The sequence below is a fragment of the Apostichopus japonicus genome, chromosome 17 (genome assembly GCF_037975245.1).
Source record: "Apostichopus japonicus isolate 1M-3 chromosome 17, ASM3797524v1, whole genome shotgun sequence".
Taxonomy (NCBI): domain Eukaryota; kingdom Metazoa; phylum Echinodermata; class Holothuroidea; order Aspidochirotida; family Stichopodidae; genus Apostichopus; species Apostichopus japonicus.
In genome coordinates this window covers 24,120,637-24,127,292 of record NC_092577.1, presented here as the reverse complement: position 1 = coordinate 24,127,292, position 6,656 = coordinate 24,120,637, and the positions used below count along the sequence as shown (strand labels likewise).

Here is a 6,656-nt window from a genome sequence, read left to right as displayed (position 1 = left end):
GTCATTGAATTGTCTTTGGAAACCATTCGTTAAGTAAAAGGAAATAATATGCTAAATTAACTCAAAGGCATTACTAAGGAGTTTACATGAGATTAATAACCCATTGGTATTACCACATGTGAAAGCCACAGTCATCTCACATCACTGCAGGCAAGTACCAGTTACCAATGGCACTGTAGCATATCCTACAAATTACTGCAATCAAAAACATGACTGAAAAGTTGTAGAAAAGTTTCGAAGAAACGTTTCAAGGCAAACTTTTAGGAATACATGTACATATTTCTTACATATGTGAAACAAAGTAACATCCTTAAATCCTTCTACTATGTGTTCTGTGTTGCGGTGTTAGAAATTGTGATGTTATTCTTTTTCTCGATCTTTTACATACTAAGCAGTTGGCATGGAGTTTAGTAGGTAAGAGTAGAAAATTACATATGCTGTGAGGGCAGCAACTTCCTCATTTCGTCCTTGGCACAACAGGCTGCCTGCAGTGACCAATTCCTGCAATACCTGCCATAGCTAAATCAGAGCAGATAGCCCCATGGTGATAGTACAGTCATGGAGGTCTGTTTTTACCTCCATTGTACAGTAGAGGCAATTGTTTCGCTTAGCCTAATATTAACATCCCTGTGCAAATACTGGCAGCAGAAATTCAATATCATAGGCTAATGCAATCTTCTTTCTTTTGAATTATTGTTACACCTCTCTGGTTACACCTACAGTCTCATAATTACTACATGCTCTGTTGCTATGGCAGAGTATGAGGATTTCCAGAAAGTACATCTGGTACTGTCAATCACTCGCTCAGATTTGAGGGCTGCCTATATGAGGTGACAATATAGTGTGTTTCATTTCCTCCCTAGGGTGATAAGATGTAATCAAGCAAAGAATGAGTGTGTAACAGATTTTTAGAAGGAAAGACACCTCATGGTTAGTAATGATGCATGTTTCAAGGACTTTCCATACCTTCAAATGAGGAGCCCACGTCCCAGATAAGTACTATTAGTAGGTCCAATACAAGATGTGTCAACATGTGGAATCAAACACAACCAAAAGATGGTATAGTTTTACATATTCTTATTCTCCTTTAAGCTTTGAGAGATCACTCAAGTAAGCAATCTATGAGAACACATGAAAGATGAAGGGCAAAACTTGGTGAACATACAGTGAATAAAATTGTGTGTGAAACTAGCCAGAGGTAAGATATAGCACAGGTCAATAAAAAAAGGTCATCCACAGCAGGTGGTCAATATTATTCGAAGCAGTGGTCACTTGCAGGAGTCGACCAAATCTAGTTGTAAATATTGAAAACAGTATAGTGATTATAATTATACATGGTGGGTATGAATTTGATATGCTGATGTATCATATCGAGTAAAGAAGTCTATCCATTTTTGGTCAGCAGCGAAGTTGGGAATATATCGCCACATCTAATGCTTTTCGCTGTATCAAAGAACAAGTATATCTTACACCCATTGAGTATAACAAATTTAGAAATATTACTATGTTACATCATAGAACCTACAATGCATTTTGGCATTCTTTCACATTTAGGAATATAAATGTGTATTCATTGTTCTACAGATAATGTGCTGGCAGTGAAGTATGACCCAAGTATATCCTTGTCTTTCACCGCTGGAATCAATTATATCACACTGAAGTGGCTAATAAATGACAGCTGAATGATCAAATATTGTTTTTGTAAAAAAAAAAACAGTTCTACATTTTTACATTACTTCTCATACTTGGGGCTCATTGTAAATGCCAACGTATATGCATTATTTATTCTTTGCATGCTCTTCTCAAACAATCTCAACTCTTGTCATATTTCAAAGTGTGCTTATAATAAATTTCCTATCTGTTATCTATCCTTCATTGTTTTGTTAATTTGACTGTTTGTCATGAACATTTGCACCAATCTTTTGTAAAGTGTTGTCCTGAAAGCCACATGACAAAACTGTGCAGTGCACATTTCATTTTAGACAGGTATGGTTGTATAAATATTATTTTCATTATTGGTACCTGGGTCAAATTGTGTACACACTTAGTAATTAATTTAAACACATTGTTACCATCCCAAGGCCATAAACTGACATTTCATTGCAGTGAATTTTATTCAGGATGCAGTCATGCATATGAAGATGGATCTTGTCACAAGGTGTATGTGGGTCACAGTAGGGGGCATCTACCTAACAAGGTACTAGGAGATCCGGTTTTATTGCCTCGATAATCCTGTATTGTAACGGTTTGTGCACACGGAAAATGGGCATGGGGCTATGAATAAGCTGTTATGTCTGAAGACTGATTACATCATGAGACTGATTACATCATGGATCAAAGTGAATAGGTTAATGCAGTGAAAAAATACTATAGTGGATGTCCTGTGATTATAAAATATTTACAATAGATCTGAATGTATTCAAAACAAGATAACTCATATTTCCTTAAATGAAACAATTGGAAGGATGAGATGTGGAAAAAAATATTCTACTCCTGTTTAGAAAAGCCAACCAGAGGTCACAATTTTGCCAGTAAGAGCTATAGGGACACCTTCCTCATTGCGTTGGAACAACAGCTAATACCAGGTACAGAAGTAAATATGGAATACATATAGTGTAAAAAAAATAAAATAGTAAGAAACCAAAATTCAATCATTAGCTCCCAAATAATTACAATAAAGGAGTTATTCCTAATCATGGAACAAGCAATCATCAAGTTTTCAAGTACTTGCCTAGCTGTGGTGTATCAGCTGTATCAACCTGGCTTTGTGGAATAACTACCCCTCTCTCATCTGCTTCATTCACTGTATACCATTGATCTTCATTTACATTACCATGGTCATCAGACAAGATGCTACTGACCCCTGTGGAATTACTTTCAAACCTGTTTAGAGTACCAGAATCCCACAGCTGAAGTGGAGATTGATTTTGACAAATTCTGATATATCTTCATTAATAGCCTGGAGGAAAACAAAGTGTAAACAATACATATGAACTTCATGAAGGGGGTTAAGGAGGTTTTCTTCAAGGGAAAAGAAAATTTATCTGAAAACAGAGCCAATTCGTTGGTTTACTTCATTCCCACAGCCTTTCAATTATTTGGTTGTGGACACTCAAACCGGTCATTATGCTGCCTCTGTTGAAACCCCTTGCCTGAATCACGAAACGAGCGACACCAGTATTTTCTACACCCATGTCAGTCCTCACTCTCGATGGTATGCCATATGAATTTGTAGCTTCTTGGAATAGTCTGAGGACAGTTGCTGCCAAGTTGTTTGTAGTACAGCATAAGTAAATAATGACCCTACTGTAGCCATCCACACAGCCATGGATGACAAAACGCCAACGAACTACTTTGTGGTTCCCATGTAGGTGCCTGGAAGAAACAACATAATCAGTAAAACACATCTGTTAGTGTCTTTATCATTGGGGACTATAGGTTGTCGGATATGTAACCAACATACTGCATTATGTTGATGTTGCATACATGCAGGCATGAACAACAAATACATGAAAAATCTATAAGGGTTCTTCAAGCTCCTCATTGACTTTTGTATGTATGTACAGAAGCCTAACAAAACTGTGTGTTCTTCCTTTAAAGGGGCCGGTGATTAATGATCCTGAAATACCTAATACATGAAAAATGGAAACAATTATCTTTAGTGCATCATAGTATGGATTAATACAATCCATTTATTCACAATGACTTCCTACAGGTTACAGAAGTTTTGTTTAGTACATCAAGCTTAACCAAGCCGAATGAAAGTCCATGTAATTTTTGTGTTCAGTAGATCTGCTTGAAGTCAAGTTAACGTACCATAACATTTACCATAAAATCTCTCTCTGAGAAAATTACTCGGTCTAGTGCATGAAGGAAACATACCAAACTTCATTGGGTCCAGCAACAGTGTATGTTCTTCTAACTATGGAACGTGTTCTTCTGAGTATTCTCCCAACAGGATTCAATACGTCTGAGGGCCAGTCGTAGCCTTTGCCTTCTGATGCAGATTGCTCGGCCCCTCAAAGCTGCAATGACGATTCTTTCTCCTGTAATATAAAATTGTATTTACAGTGGTATCTAACGTCATTGAACAGGCATACTGTTATGAAATAGTGATACCATCTCTTTGATGTTACCGAAACACTCCATCGAGACACCTTACAGGCCTCTTATATATTTATCTAGGTCATGGATTCAGTTTTCCCACGAGAAGTTTTAACTATCTTATTGAATTTTGGTACAGGGCCTTTTCCCAAAATAGATTCCATTATGTCTGTGGAACATTCGAGAAGGTGCTCTCACGTGGTATGGAAGTTTCCATAGAAAAGGGAGGGACTTCCAAACTCCCAACCAATGAGGGCAGATCAGTGCCAGCGCACTTATTTTTATATCGTTAAGTTAATACAGGATGGTCAGGTTATTGGCTGCCTACTGATTATGCGCAGTGGGACTTTATAGAAGTAAGGTATAAATGGGGCCGAAAGTTTATTACTCCGTCAGAAATTTATCACTTCTAATTGCTTAATTGACGGAGTCAAGTCAAATCATTGTAATTTAGTTTTATTTGTAAAGAGAATCGACAGAGAAGAAATTATACCGAATCACTAATCAAATCCGATCTTGTCAAATTGTTTTTCTGTGAACTCATCGTTTTCTCCCGTTCGAGACATCTGAAGAAGCATAAATACGGCATCAAGATAACCCCAGTACCTTTCTATCGCGAGTCCCGATATAGTATCACTATCGGAGGAGCCGGGCTCGTCACAATATTACAATACATGCTTCTCCAGATAAAAGAGATGATATGTACTTTTATCACTTCCAATTACTACATTTTGTGGAAATCATACTCATAGAGCTTATGCCTTTTTTCCCTTCAAAATCAGATATGCAGCAACCTGCTAACATCAACCCTCACTATATACTGTCAAAAGAAGCGTTCCAACTTCATACATTTCTGCATTCCCTTTGTGTTTTATGTTTAGTTCCCTCTCTGTTGACCTGGAGGTTGTACTCATTATGATCATTTCCATTTTCCGATATGACAAACAATCAGTAACCCAAACTAGTTGTAAACAGATCTGTTTGAAATCGACTATACTGGTTGTAAATGTTAAAATTTTTGAATGCTATGAAATCCAAAAATAATTTGTAAGATGTATATCATCCAACAACTATTGTCTCTTGTAATCATGTTACTTAAATTACGCCATTAAAAATAACATACTTTCCCATATGATGCCCATGCCAAAGCAATTTGCCATACGTGACCTTGATAAGCTGTCAATTAAGTACGATAAGTGAAGGCACCAGTCGTCGACAGAAAAACAAATTTAGACATGAATATATTACGTCCATTATCACAGCACCTTAAAGAAAGCAAATTTTTAGGATTTCATTTCCATTTGCCTACTCATTGGCACGATTTTACTACTTAAGCAAGTGAAACCACACCCTAGTGTTGAATAATTACCTGCATTTGGGGATATTCTCAGGATATCCATTATCCTGTCTAGCTCCTCGGCAGTGATGTCACTGTAGTTGCTACCTTGGCTTGTTCTCAGTTGAAGCTGACTTCTTCTGTATAATGTTGTTCGTGATATTCCAAGGACACCCGAAATTGCACCCCATCCTCTGTGAATCCTTCGCTGGCTCTCTATCTGGGCTTGACTCACTGATATGCTATGGAAGAAAATGAAACCATGCATACCTTGTTTAATCTTTGCATGAGAAGCTGATTTTTTGGTGGTGGGAACAAGCAGACTGGCTTATGGCTTTGTAGGATTGTGACAACAATTTTTCCATGATTTTATTGATTTCCTTTACCTCTTATGTAATTTTTTGTTCAATTTTTGCTGGGCTATAGCTGGGCCATTGCTGCGTTTACCCACAGCAAGGAGCACAGTTTTTATACCCAAAAAACTTGACTTCATAAACCGCTATTGCATCAGAAAATGATAGTTGTAACAAGGTTTTAACCCCAAAATGGCAAGAGTAAAATAACCGTTGTTTTGGTATCTGGGCTGTAAATGGGCTATTGTCAGGATTTTCCTTACTCAAGGGGGCCCAACTGGGCAAACACACTATTTAATTGACTGATCTTTATTTCTTACAAAATTCATGTTGTTAGAATTTTGTGTGGTGTTGGGAGTTTGAAGTTAAGGGTAGGATATGTGGTTACAGCTTAATATGTAATATTAATAGACTTTAATTTTGCTGGGCTGCATTTTTGGTTAATCTCTCACTAACGTAGCGTTTAACGTGACTTGAAAAGGACACGGACTCAAGGCCAACAGAAGCAAAACCCAAAAACACAAACAGAAAAAAAGCCACCCATATTATGTAACGACAACTGACTCACTCAAATTTCATCCGGGAGCGCCGTCCCGATAGTATACGACAGGCCTTTTTTGGGGGTACCCCTCATCCCAGAGATTTGTGTTTCTGGGTTTCAGTTGGGTTTTTGGTGGTTGTTTTACAGGTGCTCGTTTGTGTTGGTTGTTTTAAAGACAGATTGTTTTTGCTTCTGTGTTGGCCTTGGGTCCGTGTCCTTTTTTACGTCACGTTAAACGCTACGTTAGTGAGAGATTTGTGTTTGTGGTGGTTTGTGGTGGTTGTTTTAAAGACAGATTGTTTTTGGTTGTTGACCTTTGGTC

The 6,656-nt window shown here is 37.5% G+C and overlaps 1 long non-coding RNA gene across 1 annotated transcript; it reads right to left on the bottom strand.

The window, feature by feature from the left end:
• Positions 1-278: 278 nt before the first annotated feature.
• LOC139954889 (uncharacterized) lies at positions 279-6,279 on the bottom strand. Its single transcript, XR_011788229.1, has 3 exons — positions 5,474-6,279; positions 3,883-4,046; positions 279-3,375 (listed from the first exon to the last, which is right to left on the bottom strand). It is a non-coding gene; the product is annotated as an uncharacterized lncRNA (long non-coding RNA).
• Positions 6,280-6,656: the final 377 nt, after the last annotated feature.